Source organism: Bacillus rossius, chromosome 12, assembly GCF_032445375.1.
Source record: "Bacillus rossius redtenbacheri isolate Brsri chromosome 12, Brsri_v3, whole genome shotgun sequence".
Lineage (NCBI taxonomy): Eukaryota > Metazoa > Arthropoda > Insecta > Phasmatodea > Bacillidae > Bacillus > Bacillus rossius.
Genome location: NC_086339.1, coordinates 6,579,983 through 6,596,119, shown reverse-complemented (window position 1 = coordinate 6,596,119; position 16,137 = coordinate 6,579,983). Strand labels below are relative to the sequence as shown.

General features: G+C 39.5%; 1 protein-coding gene across 6 annotated transcripts in view; it reads right to left on the bottom strand.

Moving 5' to 3' along the window:
• LOC134537445 (bcl-2-related ovarian killer protein) overlaps nucleotides 1-16,137 on the bottom strand; it is a 72,835-nt gene that overhangs the window by 22,078 nt on the left and 34,620 nt on the right. The window contains exon 4 of one of the 6 annotated variants that reach the window (XM_063377889.1): nucleotides 3,064-3,241. The exons of 3 other annotated variants lie outside the window; for them this stretch is intronic. The gene's annotated coding sequence lies outside the window, so the exon portion shown is untranslated. Of the gene's footprint in view, nucleotides 1-3,063; nucleotides 3,242-12,056; nucleotides 12,307-16,137 lie in introns of those variants that run through there. 2 more of the 6 variants (XM_063377893.1, XM_063377891.1) reach the window with 2 other exon arrangements.

Genomic DNA, 16,137 nt, shown 5'->3' with positions numbered 1-16,137 from the left:
CACTGGAGACCTTGCAAGTTATGTTTACAGTTAAGTCCGGTAACGCTCAGTCTTTATATGTATTTTTTTTTAATTGTGGGATTTGAAAAGTTGTTCATTAGGTAATTGCCCCCGGACCACTAGTTTCTCTCAATGGGTGCTTCTGCAAGGAAAAAAAGATACCAGACCTAGACACTGTGACGTAACAAACCAAACTAGGGCACCATAAAGACTAGGTATTAAAGGCTGCTATTTCTGGTCGCGCGCGAGAAGGTATGTACGCCGACTTTAGAGCGGCATTAAACCAAACAAACACTGATTTACGTAACACCAGACGGGTCATTACCACAACGCCGAAATACCATAACGCCTAATGTCAAAATTGACCACAACGCCGACAGCTAGAAAACTGCTGTGTACCACAACGCCGAAATAACAAATGAATGAATTTGTGTGTGTTTCTTAAATGTACCTAACGCCAAAATACCACATAAAACCTAACCTTACCTAACCTAGCGTAATATAACCTAACCTAGTCTAACCTAACCTAGTCTAACCTAACCTAGTCTAACCTAACCTAGTCTAACCTAACCTAGTCTAACCTAACCTAGTCTAACCTAACCTAGTCTAACCTAACCTAGTCTAACCTAACCTAGTCTAACCTAACCTAGTCTAACATAACCTAGTCTAACATAACCTAGTCCAACCTGACCTAGTCCAACCTGACCTAGTCCAACCTGACCTAGTCCAACCTGACCTAGTCCAACCTGACCTAGTCCAACCTAACCTAGTCTAACCTAACCTAGTCTAACTTAACCTAACCTTTGTGGCAGTCCTGCAATGACATTTTTCGGCGTTAGTGTATTTCGGCGTTGTAGTGCGTCCCCACACCAGACATACTGAACGTGTTATAGGTAATTATATTAAATAAGAAAGTTCAGCTGTATAAGTTTGATGTTCCTCGCAGCTCATGTCGAATAAAAATGCTCACCCTATATCTTAACTAATGTGTATTAATTGGAGTTAAAATGCATCGTAAACAAAATTGGACGAAAATGACAAACGTATCATAAGCAATACTAATGAAAAATAAATAAAAAATAATAAATGTATAAGATGAGAAACATGAACCAGTCCTAAGTGGCCGCGATAGCTATAGTATGTCTCATTCTTATGTATTAGTTTGTGGTACCGAGTAAATGGCGCCCACTTTTACAAGACTGATATTACACGGATTTTTAACATTAAAAATTTTATTTTGTATAGCATAGTTAGTTATAATAAGCTTTAATAATTTTTTATTTTATTTCGCAAGTTGTTGATTTTTCCAAAGACCATGACAATTCCTATTAACAGTATTATTACTAACCGAAAATAATTATTCAATGCTAAACAGCAATTATTATTTCACAGGAGAAACTATTTGTAGCAGTATCTATTTCGTTAAGACAAAGCGTAATTACATTCATATGTATAAATGTTAATAAACACATGAAACAGACATTTTAAGTTTGTAGGAAATACGTGCTTGCAGCAACACGATGTGCACACTGGCCTGATATATATATATATATATATTTTTTTTTTTTGAGTGGCCTACGGTGTGAACCAGCAGCCATGATTCCTGAGATATATAATATAGACTGTACTTGAAAACACAATTTCTACCGCTTCCATGGAGGAGCGGTCATTTGGAGGCAATACATCATTGTTGCCAACTTATGGGTTGTAATATTATTTCCAAAATGATATATCCGAAGCCTTATTTAGCTCAAACGCTTCCGAACCGCCAGGACTTCGCCCCCTGTACAGCCACGGTATAGGCTGCAACCAGAGATTGGCTGGAGCGGATCCCGAGGGAAAGGAGGGCATGACACTAGGGACGAGGTGACGTGTGACGCACGCTCTCTCGGTGAAAAAAAAAAAAAAAAAAAAAGCGCCAAGGTTTACCGGCTGTTGGGTAACGTTCCTTTTCACTGCGTCGCCATCGTTTCTTGTCCGCGGATCATTTTTTTTTTTTTTCGGCACACCCTGCCGACCCGCACATTAATCACGTGACCTGAAGCCAATCGGATGTCCCGGAATATTGTATCCATCCGTCCGTTCGTCCGTCAAAGCTTGGTAACTCCATGCTTTTGTCGGACGGACGGGTGAAATCATAACCTCAAAATATCTGCAAGGGTTTGCGTGTCAAATTATATTACATTACAAGTTTCAGAAGTTTTTTTAAAATTTATTTAGATACTTATTAGTACATTTATTAAATTATCTTTGAACGCATTTCAAATATTTTAATTTGAAACAAAAATCTTTAGACTCACAGAAGTGTAATTAATTAAACACGTTCGTTAACGCTGAAATTGTTGAAATAAATACTAGAGTGAAAAAATTGGTTTTCACGACTTAACAGAATTATACAAGATAAAACTTCTCCACAGTTGGCAGCGTGTATATGAAGGGAAAATAATTTGTGTTTTTAAAAGTTTAAAAATGTCGGTCAACGAGCCGGAAGAAAGAATAAACCAACTTGAACAATAGAGCCGAAACAAGAACATTGAAATCGTTCGAATAACCGAGACAAGAAGCGAAAAATGTACTGCTGCAGTAGGTGAGATCGCTCAAGCTGTCGGCATGATCGTTGGCGGGGACGCACCACAACGCCGAAATACCACAACGCCGAACGTACAATAACGCCGAAAACCATTACGCCGAATGCCAAATTGACTACAACGCCGACAGCTAGAAAACTGCTGTGTACAGACTCCCAACAGCCCAGGCCGATACTTGTACAGCCGCTGTACCGACCAACGGGAGATCGGTGGTTACAGAAATATAAAGATAAGAAGACGCTATTGGCCTCGATGTAATTAAAATAATTCCTGCAAGTAGGATTTTTTGATAACGAACATCCCACACACAAAAAAATAAATTTACGCTCCGGGGTACAAAAAAATTAATTGGCAAGAGAGAACATATTCAAGTTTTTGTGGGTACGCGACGCGAAAATATTAGGTGAGAAAAGAGAAACGGAAACCAGACGCAAGAATCAGATCATCCGTCAGATGTTTGAGGTCTGATGCTTACCTGCGAGCCGGTCAGTTTCCCCGGGGTGCTCTGGAATGGATGTCGGGGGCCACGCGGGGACAGTGACAGCCTGACAGCCGACAGCCTGACAGCTGACAGGCGCACACAGTCTCTGCGGCGGGCAGCGCGACGCTCAATTGGCGACTAACGACACACTTCCTCCAGCACGGGAAGCCTTCTGTTCACAGACGAGAGAGCCAAACTCCCGATCGTGCATCTTCGGTTTTTTTTGTTCATTGTAACTCATGATAACTAATGGTCAATTAGGTTAGGTTAGCTACATTATAAATACTTTAAAACATTTGTGGACGGTTGATTTGGTTAGGATAGCCACATTAAAGATACGGGAAAAAAACATGAACTTCGGGGCCAGGAAAGAAAGCGGGGGGGTCCGGGAAAATTTGGGGTTTGAAGGTGCAAAAAGGTGGTTTTTAGGCATTTTTCTTTCCTAAATTATAGTGGGTTGCAATATATATTTTTTATATAAAAAATATTTTCAGAGAACAAATTTGAAAAAACACAGTGCTCACATTACCACGATTGGACTAAATGCACCATGCGCAACATGGGTTATATTACAGAAATCATATTTTTAATATAACTACGAAACTAAATAGGCTATATTATTGGAGGGGACGAAATTGAAGATTTATTATTGGGGGGGGGGGGGGGGGGCGTGAAACCCCCCCCCCCCCCCCCGGTTGCGACGCCCATGGTGCAGCTGTGAGTTGGTCGCCGCACAACACGTGACTCGTCAAGAGCAGTCGCTGCAGCGCTGGCTCGCCACGTGTGTTCGGGGCAGGACCTAGTGGCGGTCGCGCAGCAGTGGGCAGAGAGCGTGTTCAACCGAGTGCAGTGCACAGGGTGGGCTTTAGCGAACAGAAGAGGTGGGTTGGGACAGCAATCTTCGGTATCAGTCCCAACCTGATACTGATACAGTAATGTACCTAGGTACAAGTCTCTGATACTTCTGTATCAGACGGTCCCAGGAGGCAACAAAGCTCCGCGTACGCAGACCGTGCGACCGGAAGGAGAATCTGATACATTATTTATCACGCCCGGTAATTCTCTACCTCTGTTACTCTCATGCCCGCCTGATACAGCCAGTATCAATCAGTTCAACATTCACTGCAGTTCGTCCTGGCCGTGTATCACCCACCATGTTGCGGGCTGTCATGCTTTGTAGTTAGTATCTTTACAGTGAAATAAGGAATGGATAAGTGCACGAAAAAGACTTCATTTGTGTGGAATTTTTTCACGGAAAATAATGAGTTTACTAATTGTAATTTGTGTAAACAAAAACTGAGTATTAAATCATCGACTAATCTGAAGAAACATTTGAAACGTAAACATTGATATAGTATGCTCACTAATGTACGTATCTGTTTTTTTTTTTTAATTTTTAATTTTTTATAAAATCGTAATCTTTTAATGTATGAAAACACTAGTTAATAATTGTTTTCGGAAAAAAAAGTCCATATGTTGATTACATCTGTTATTAGTGTCAACTGAGAATTTATTTGCATTTTCATAGCTGTTAGGTGCACAAATATAAATATTATATCTTGTATTAATGTACTTTTTAACATTAAAATTTCATTAGTTTTATTATTGAACGAGACTGTGCACGCACTGCGCACTGAGCGTACTTTGATGTGGGACAATAACCAAACGACTCGTAACAATTTCGCTTTGCGCCTCTCCTTCAACGCCTTCCCCTGCGCTTCCTCCCCTACATTCTTTCCCTTCTTTATCCCTTATTCGTCGTTCCTGCTCCCTCCCCTTTCACAAGCTCCGCCCAAGTGACCGTCATATTCTGCGATCGGGTTCTGCGCACGCGCACATTGGCCGTGGTGTTGTTCCAGGTGAATTCTGAACTGATACTAAAGTCTCTGATACTTTTCAAGTGTACTCGTTTGCCGTTCCTGATACAGGCGCGTATCAGTGACAAAGTATCAGATTGATACTTTTCGACCCACCTCTAGCGAACAGTATTCAACCAAAGCGGCTGTGCTGCCCGGGAGTGGTGACAGATGGAATGAAATCGCTGCCTACGTGCAGTGCATTCCTCAAGGGGGAAAAAAAAAACATTTGAGAGAAAGAGAGAGAGAACCGAGGAAAAGTAGCGTCAAGGTATCGCCATCTGAATGCAGTTGTAAGAGACGTGATTAAGACGTACTTCAGTGTTTGTGCGTCAGGTATAGCGAGAACAGTGGGTTTTCCTACTTGACAGTGAGCACCCAGCGACCATTCTGTAATATCTTTGAATATATATACTGTATAGAAGTCGCGAGTGGATACGATTTACTCTACGTTTTTCAGGAGCGTATGATGAGCAGCTTGGGAACTTCACCGCTGCAGTGCGCTGCCGTAACGCCCTATATCGTCTTAGTTGTTATTTACACGTTAGAGCGCAGCGCTGTCGCCCGCTGTCATTCCCCGCACCCTCCACCTATCATTCACTGCAGCTCAAGGTAGTTCAACGGGAGGGGGAAGGGGTGTGTGAAGAGTTCGACACTTGTCCGCTAGGGACCACCACAAGTCGATGCCCTAGAGATGGTGGCGATTGCGGCGGTGAATTAAGCAACTACCTCAAAACCGTATTAGAAATTTTAACCTGGGCTGGCGACTTCTATACAGTATATATATTCAAAGCTCGGTGTGACACTTCAGAAAATGAGTTTCGAATGACATGAGTGTTCATAATATTCTTGCCTTTATTTCAGGGGGGGGGGGGTGTTTGAACCCTCAAAACACCCCCCCCCCCCCCCTGGGTACGCCTATGCTCGCATGTCTGTACTATTGGGCACTTTCATTCCGCATACTCGCTCACCGTTTTGAACATTGTAATTAATACCTCTCTCTACACGTGAAATGTCGCTGGAAACCATTAGACGCGAGCGATTTGTTCAGCGAGGTCATTACAGACCATCTCTCACCGAGTCAGCGAGTCCAGAGGCGACCTGGGCGAAGATTTATGGAACGTGATTCCGCGTGATCCCGATTTTAGGGAATTTTAAATGTCGATAACCTAACCTAGCCAAAAATTCATTTTTAGTTACGATCACCTAGACTTGAGTAAACTCACCCTTTCGGGGGGAAAAAAATTTAAAAACCTATTTATTACAAGGATAATATTTATGTAACACACCTAACGCAGGAAATCTTATGTTTCTCATCTGATGGTAGATGGAATCCTACACTTCACAAAGACTTCTCAACACGCCCGAATTGCCTTCGTGACATCGGTATTTTTTTTTGCCCCAGTTAAAAAAAAAAAAGAGCTATAAGCGTGAGGTAACAAAAGATACTTAAGCCATTAAAAACGAGAACAGTATTGATTTGATAATTGCAGCAAGTACCCTTCGGTACGTTACTTGACACCTGGTCTCTGTCATTATTGAGGCGAGCTGTTAGCAAACACAGTAGGGTCTCCCGCATGGCTGCTTCCGTACTGCAAAGTCGAACGTTAAAAACGTTTAATTGCGCGTGAATTTCAAAAATTCCCGAAATTACACGAAAGCAAGCATTCAGGCGTGCTGAAAAGGCTTTGAGGGGCCCGTCTGCTCAGGGGTGTATTTGTGTTGGTGACTAGCTGGTGCTTCTAGCGCGGAGCTTATTTGAGCGGAAACCATTACATTATACGGCGGAGAAATAAAGATAAAGGTGTAATGCAAGTCCCCTGAGTGCTTTCAAGAATCTATATCGGGAGTTACATGCCTAAAAATTGTTCAGAAAACACGCGTTTCAATGTTTTCACTGTTCTACAAATACAGTTAAAAACTTAAATACGCATCCGCCCTCAGTGTATTACAGACACCACGCGGATATCTTGAGCCAGGGACCCAGACAGCTCGCTTCCAGGATTTAAAACAATAAAAACAAGCTAAGCAGAATAACAAAATCATAGCAACCAAGCTACACAAGGCTACACAGATATTATTTCTGGAGGAATTTTTTTTTATCCTTAGTGGGCCACAATAATGTACATATACCCTGCCCATTATAGCCCAACATGGCTAACATGGGAATTGTGTTTCTAAGTAGTCTATATTTAATTCCGTTCTGCACACGTGTTTTGCAAGCATTTCTTTCATACACACTTGACATGAGGGCTTTATTTAATAAGATTTATATAAATATATGACTTGTTTGAACGAATTAAAATAATTTGCTTAAGAAAAAAGTATTAAAACATGTAAAGGAAAACCAACATACAAAATGTTCAATTTTTCCTTACTAAAGCCGAATCATAGCTTAAATTTCTGTGTGTAAACGTTGGGAGTTCTAACAGCCCACTATTCCCGGGGATTCAGTTATAAAGAAGGCCTACTCATACAAGCGACGCAGCTGTCAAACCGGGCCCTCTGCTTCGCAACGTCCGACAGCGACCCTGCCCGGGCGGGCGGGGCTCGGAGCAGGGCTGCCAACCCCGGCTGAAGAGCGTGGCGTGCCGTCACGCACCGGCGCTCTTCTTCGACAGTCGACACGGCGCGTGACTTATCGGCCATCGCGCCACTCACTACCCGACTGGGAAGCGCAAACCTCCGTCCGAACACGACCCGCAGCTCGGCAAACGTAAACAACGGGGCGACTGAAATGCTGCCCCTTGGAAGGGCAGCCCTTCAGGATTTTTCTGGCAATGGTTTGTTTGTGCAGCGACTGGAAGGGCAGCCCATCCAATTTCTGAAAACATGTTTCTTTAAGTGTTTAAATAATCCTGAAAACTTGTCCCTTGGATGGGTAGCCCTTCAGGATTTTTCTGACAGTGGTTAGTTTGTAAAATGATCTGATCTGATCTGACCTGACCTGACCTAACCTAAACTAACCACTGTCAGAAAAATCCTGAAGGGCTGCCCATCCAAGGGGCAACAATTCAGACAACCTTTCAGAAACACTACTGTCAGAAAAATCCTGATGGGCTCCCCTTCCAAGGAGAAAGTTTTCAGGATTATTTAAACACTTAAAGAAACATGTTTTCAGAAATTGGATGGGCTGCCCTTCCAGTCGTTGTACAAACAAACCATTGCCAGATAAATCCTGAAGGGCTGCCCTTCCAAGGGGCAACAATTCAGCTCCCCCTGAATAACCAATCCCGGGCGTGGAGTACAACAGTGGCTGACAGAGCTCCGCCAATACGGAATTACAAATGTTTCCTTTGCGCGATTTTCGCTCTGCGAGACTAACCCATTTTCGGACAGAGGACGCTCTCAATTAAGGGGTCCCCATAGTCATGGGATTATTGATGTTAGCACTGAATATGGTGTTAGTGAGGCTGAATGACAAGTGTGACGCTCGCTGGTGCTTCTAAAGGCCCCGTCAAAACTGTCAAATATCTGTCTCCAATATATTTGACAAAAGAGTTGGAAGATTAATGTTGGTCAGAAAAATTGGCTTCCATTTTTCTCCATCAAACAGATTTGAACAGATAACCTCAAATATGTTTTAAACCAGGTCACACCACCAGAGTTTATTTTTGATCCGAGTAATCTGAAACATTTCTATTTGAATCGGATTTATGAAATTAAATAATGACACGCAGTGGTGGATGTCATTTCCGTTTCCGCTAGGCACAATTTTTATCGGCCGAATGCATCCAAGTCCAACATATTTTGGAACCCGTCCTATATGAAAAAATATTTAATGGAAAATCAAGTCATCCAACTTGTCAACTTGCACTGGTGACGTTTTCGGTGACGTAACAGGCTTCCAACTTTATTTGACACAACATATCGGAAGGTGTTGGGAGCGAAAATTTGACAGTGTAATAGGGCTGTAAACTGGCGCGCAGTCTTCACGTCATAATGAAGATAAAAGGCCCTTGCGAGCTTTCCTGGTGTTTCATGCCTAAAAACTATTCTGGAACACGCGTTTAAGCCCATTTTCTCTCTCCTAAAAATGAAGTCTTAAAATAACTGAACCGCCTTCAGTGTATTCCTAAACTGACCCCACCCGGACGTCTTGTGCAGTTTTCAAAATCGCGTGGTTTTTTCTGAAGCTCTGCACACCGTGTGCGGAACACTAGTTTACGAGAAACCTTTGTTTACCTGGCGCACAACAAAATTAGACCAAGCGACAACTGCTTACCTTGACCACTTCGCCTCTACCCTACTGCTTGAATCTGTGTGTGAATGTGCGAGTGACTGGTTTTAATGTAGTAGCACCTATTTTTTTTCCCGGTTTTGATACTATTTGCTGTATGTTTAATTACTTTCCTTTTTATGTATGTATATGCTTAATCTTTAATTACTTTAGATTAGTTATGGTTGAATATTTTGTAATAGTTAATATTTGAACATTAAGTTAAAATTTTAATTTGTTCTCTTAACATTTAGTCAACATCTGCTTATATCACGCTTATTTTTTAATATTCCACTATTTGATGTAATTGCAGAAAAGTGGTTAAGTGTAAGAAAAGGCGCACAGCCTTAACTTCGCCACCAATAAAGACGATAGATAAATAAATAAATAAACTGCGCGAGCCAAGGGCGTAATCGCCTCGACTCCCGTTACGCGCGGCACAGAAGTGTCGCGGAAGAAGTCACAATGGAGGCCCAGGCGTCCAAGGACGCGAGCTTTGTTCTCCGCAACTACAAACACAACCTCCTCTTCTCGTAACACTCACTCACAGCAAATATTTTCAGGCGAGGAATGTTTATTTCAAACAACGCACTGTGTCATAGTCTAACCTACTTGGATCTAGGTCCTTACTTACAGGCAGTGAAGCAGTGTTTGTCATAACCTAATCGGCAACCAAATAACGGTAGCTAGACTAGTCACACTACGCACTCTAATCTCCCCCACACAGCCTTGATCCACTAAGACACGTCGATTTAATCTGCATGCAAACACACTTGCCTGTCAAACGGTACCAACAAACTAAATACTTTGCAGATTCAAAGGGGGGGGGGGGGGGGGGGGGAATTTCTTGGAAGTTGTAACTTTAAAATACTCTTGAAATAAATAAAATGCAATCTATAGAAGTTCGAAAAGCATTATTTAGGAAGACAGAAAAAAAATTGTATCACAAGAGAGAAAAAAAAAACCTCTTGGAATACAAAACAAATTACTCTGGCAACCAAAATATATTTTAAAGAGCAAACAAAAAATCTATAGGAAAAAATTGTAAGGCCAAAATAAAAATATTTTAAAGACAATCAAAGCATTTTCTCGGCAAATGAGGAAAACTTTAAGGTATGTTGAAGAACAGGAGGATACATCTGCCCCAGGACTGAGGTCCGGCATGCGCGGTGGGCAGTGTCAACGCAGTGTGCGCTCCAACACGACAGGCGCAGACACCACCGCCAAGGGGGAAGCCTAAGATGTACATCAAGCTCTGTCCCTGCCCGAACACGTCCGAATATTCACCTTCGCCCAACTTCGGGGATTAGTTTTAATTTTTGCGCAGGAAAAATGAAATTCAAATATTAAAAGTTTTCGGTTAGGTTAGCTACATTAAAACAATTTAAAACACTATGGACGGTTAGTTAGGTTAGTATAGCTACATTAAAATAAACGGAGAAATATAAATATGTATAAATAAACCCCGGGGTTGGCCGAAGGTGAATATTCGGGCGTGTTCGGGCAGGGACAGAACTTGATGTACATGTTAGGCTTCCCCCGCCAAGGAGGGCCATTAGCGCCGCCAGAGGCCAGAGCAGTGGTGGTCATCTCAGGTGGCGTGCAGTCACGGGCTGGAGGGCCCTGCTACAAAACGACTCGTGTGACAGGCGGCGAGCATGACGAGCAAGAAACAACAACACATGCACTTCCAAGTCGACGAAAAAAAATTGGTTGTCTGTAAAGTCGGTTCACGGACGATAGTTTAACGTGACAACGTCATAACAAAACATTGATGAAATTATTGCATACTTTTATGAATAAAATTGAATCATTTTTATTGAATTATCACTTATTTGTGCGGATACAAAGGAGGAGTGAAATGAAATCTACATTTTAATTGATAAATTTACTTTTATTTGCACTCTTTAATTCAAATATGTTTATTACTTTAACGAAGAGATTATTTTAACTATAACTTTTATACATGTTTGCTATTTAACTTCAAGATCGTCGAGAATTTTTTACGCTTCTTCGCAGTTACACATTTAACGACGAAGTTTGTTCGTCGTGAAATTAAACGTAGAATTTAATAAAAATGCCCTTGCAGTTAATAAAATAAGTATTAGTAAGTTTAAGAAAGAATTTCGGCTTTAATCTCCAACCCAGGCGCTCGTGGTGCGCTGGAGCCAAGATTAAAATTCGTCGATAATATTTTACGTTTTTATGTCTTCCAGTGCTCAAAATGATATGCAATTGTGGCCCCGGGCACGAAATTTTATTTATAATTCATTAATAATAACGCCAATCGCGATAAACAAAGGAAAATATGTATTAACGAGTGCCTGGTTGCCGCGGAAGCGGGTAGATAGCACGATTCGTCCGGTTCGCGTCCGTCACCGTAGATTGCAGCACCGTAGGGGAATAATATCATTTCGTTTTTATAATACGATTTTATAACAAATACGCATCCCAAATACACCAAACTTATTTATAATGTGATACAATATTTTTTAAAACATTGTGCAAAAGATCCCGGGTGTAATTTGAATTATGTGTAACTGTAAAACACCATTGTTCGTACAAAAATGTATTTGAAAATTAAACATTACTTTTAAATAACCGTACCGATTGTGCTGAAAATCGGTGGACGATCGTTAAATTACATAATATTAATAATTCAAACGACGAAAACATGATTTAAAAGTCAAATCGATGGTTGCTCCAATCGAGTGGAAGAGAGATCGATGCAGCGCAAGCGTACAATGAGCGTAACGGGACACAGCGTAACGGAACAATGTGCGTAAAGGAACACTTTTTCGTGCGTGCAGCCGGCGTTCATCGATTTATCAGACGTTGTCACGTCAAAAATTAAAAAAAAAAAAAAAGAATTTTTGGGAGAAATTCGTTAATGTAATGCAAACATTACTTGCCTTTAACTTTAAAGACAGAAAAAGAAATCCACAGATGCACGAACGGCGTAATATTCGGGCCTACGACTCGGGAGTAGATCGTACTCACGTGACTTGCAGATCGTCACGGCGGTATTGCCCGCGACACAGGAAATGTACTACAGTCACATCACGCGCCTTATCGCCAACAACGGAACAAGATAACGTGAGCGCTGGTCGATAGGGGTGGGAGGGAGCCAACAGCCAATCACTGTAGGAGAATAAGGATACGTCTAGGTCATAGCATTGAATATATATAACTTATAGAAGTCGCGAGGGGATAGGATTTATTATTCCAATTTTCGGATCCAAAACTGTGGTAGTTGTTAGCTCCGCCGCTAGACAGCTCTTCTTTCCACAAGAAGGTACTCGTAGTTACCAGCTTCCACGCCAGAGCGCTGTAGCGTCGCTTTTTTCAAGGTCATGCGCGTAATTCTCTGTCTCACTCTATCGAGAGGCGGTGCCCTTTTGTTGAAATCCGAGCGCTTAGATACGGGCGAGCGCAACTGAATTGGAGGAGTACGGCCACCGAAAAAAAAAGTGCGGTTAAAAGATGCCAACATCAAAATTTAAGTTTTAATTATAAGAAAACAACAGAAATTTCTTAAACGTAATAATGTAAAAAAAAATTACTGACATATTCGTAGTTCAGAATTTATACAATGTTGTGTTAACGGAGTGGCGCATTGAGTAAAATGGCAAAACATAATTTGGAATAATTCTTGACAACGTTGAATGATTTTGGTAGCTATGAAACAACTATGGCTGCGATGACTGTTCAAACGCGTGCACGTAATGTTATTAGTAACTGAAACTAATGGTATGATGTCATACCATTAGTAACTGAAACTAATGGTATGATGTCATACTTTGTGGCTATGCAGTTTATATTTTCTTTTAACATAAGATGAAGCATTTTTACATAATGATTTGGTTGTTTCGTAATTCAAAATAAATAATCTTAAACGTTATATGGTGAATATTCCCAGTAAGGAATGACCACAAAAAAAATCCATTTTGCCAACATAGATCTGAAAAGTTAACGATTTACTATGTTAAGTTGCTTATAAATAACTCACATTTTCCGGATCTCCAAAGAAAATAAGAGTTTTTGTTATAGCATTGAGTTGCCACTCTTTATATTCCTTGCTTTGAGGTTAGATACACAAGTTATGCTCGTAAAAACGATGCGCAAGTATTTTGAATACAAATATATTTTCTTTTAATAACCGAAAGGTAAATATTATTTCCATGAAATATAATACTATTATTTAAACATAGACAACATATAAGAGCTATTTGTATTTATTATTCCATCTGGCGTGATAAATATTATATTTTAAAAACAGTTTGTGGATTTTTAATATAAAATAAATATTTATTAATGACATCAATTTAAGTTGTTCAAAAAAATTCACTTTGGTATGAATTCAACCAAATTCATGTTATTCAGGGCAGAAAATTATAAACTACCAAAAAAGATTATCCACATTGCTGTTTTGTGTAAATCTGTGCACGGACTTAGTAAGTGATATATTTATAATTCCTCATTTTAGCAACCCATTTTAACACAAGAGAAAAAGGATATTATACTATAAATTATTATGTTAAACCATTAATTAGCAGGAAACATGTATGAATAATCTATTTAAATTTGCATTTGAACAGTGAATACTATTTTGCAATAATAAATATATTTTATCATCGTATATTACGGATGAAAAGTTTGTATTTCCATCTAATCAGAAGAATTATGACACAGTTAATTAAATTGCTTTACAAGTTTTTATTCGCATGAAAATCATTAAAAATTGGTTGGGAAGTTATATAAATATACAAAAACAAATCATTATACATACAATTTTATTATCTTAGTGGATTTAAATTAATGGTGTCCCAGTGACTACTGCGAAGAAAAAAATCTTGCGAAAGGTTTCCTCGTAATTGAAATTCGTCAAAAAAAATCTATCTCTCATTTTTGGTGACATTTCTGACAAGTGGTACGATGAAATTTGAGACTGGCAAATGAATGTTGTGAAGCAATAAACAAAATATCACATTCGTTAACTACAAATGTATAGTTGTTTTTATTTTATAGTAAAAGTATATCTAATAACCCGTGGCTTTACTCACGTAATTTCCGGGTATTGCTGATATTCTACCATTTTAAGAAAAGTATGTATTAAACTCCAAAGATTTTTGAAGAATTATACACAAATAACTGTCAAGTATAGAACATATTTAATAAATAAAAATATTTTTACGACTTATTTTTAATTGGTTTAGCGTAAGCCTATTTTAACTTTTATTTAAAATGAAGTACCTACCTTATTTTCTATCTCCCGGTTTAGTGACTTTGAGAATATATTTTTCCTTGATGAAATCTTAACTCTTTTCCATCTGACGAAGAAGCCAATTAAAATATAAACTAAGACTCGCGCACTTATTGTATGTTAAGACTGCCATCGTTTTAAATTACTGTAATTTTTTTAGTTATAGTCATGCTTAGGATAATAACATAATATGCCTTATTACGCATATATTTCAGTATTCATGAAACCAATGCATTTTTATTTGAAATGTAGAGCGGTTACCAAATTTTTTTATCTCGCATATTGATTTTTTGGTATGGCTAGTATTACTTAAACTAAATTTTTGAATTTTCACTGATGTACTCTTTTCCCTTTTCTATGTGATTTAGAAAATATAGCAATATACGTAAACCAATTAAACCAAAATCCTGAATTTTTATTAACGAAAAAAGTTAAATACAAAAAAAATTTAATATGCGTATTTTATTATTGAATTTATATATATCTTGCCAATACTGATTTAGTGGGTTCCATTTGTTTTATTTTTTAAAATAATATCTACCCCTTTTACTACTTAATAGATAACGTTGAATAAAAGAAGGTTGTTTAAGGTATGTAGATTTTCCTTGCCAATATCTAAAAGTAAATTTGTACAAACGCGAAATATAGTTTAAATAAGTATTTTACTTTTAAAATAAAACCATATTTTGAACGGAACACTGACTATTGGCCCAATACAAAGTTTTAATAGCTAATTTTCACTTCACTCGGGTACAGAATCCCATCATTCAGTGATTTCCGTGGCTAGCTTCTTTTGGGATTTCATCATTCTCAAAGCGACGGTAAGGGAAGCTCCTCTTCAAGGTCGCCTAACGATGCTGATAAGACCTGCAGGGTAATTTGAATCGTTGGTCTTGGATTTTCGGAGGGTGCCTGGGGGGGGGGGAAGGGGGGTGAAGGATGATGTCACGACTGGGCTGGTTAACCAAGTTCTGCGAAATACCACCAGGGGCGTATACGGCCGATACCCAGCGATGAAAGCGATCGCAGCGGCGGAGCTTGGAACTACAACAATTCTTCTGAGAAACTGGACAGAAAATTTAACCTGGGCTCGCGACTTCTATACATTATATATATTCAATGGTCATAGTGAGCGAGTTCAAATATTTATGCTCGCCTACGAATATACTCGCCGATTTCAAACTCGCTCTGATTTAACATCTGGTGTTCCGAGACCGTGTAGCTAATTGTCTGGTAGTTTACCCATCAGACTAGTAGCATCGTCGTGTTGTGGCATGTTTAATGGTCGTCCATGTCTCGGAATGGAGTACAACAACGGTATATTTTTTACTTCATCAGTTTTATGTAAAACCCCGAGCCGGAAAGCCAAACAGTCAAGATCTGTCCTACACCGCCGCAGACGTCAATCCAAAGAGAAACTATTCGGGGAAGAATTGTTTCGATGCTAACACATCCTGGCGTATCATCAAAAAAATATTTCTTTTGACAGTCACTTGTTATCGTTTTTTTATAAATTTTTTCACGCTATATGTTTAGTTATGTTTCAATTTTTATACGTTGAAGACAATCATTTGACAGTAATAGATAAACATAAAAGGGTGTATATAAACAGCAGTTGGCTGGTTCAGCTACAAACTCTCGTGACATATTAATCGTTCATGGTAATAGTAATTGCACCAATTTACCTTCCGGATGAAAATGGATATTTCTGAATCTTAAAAAGTCTGTCG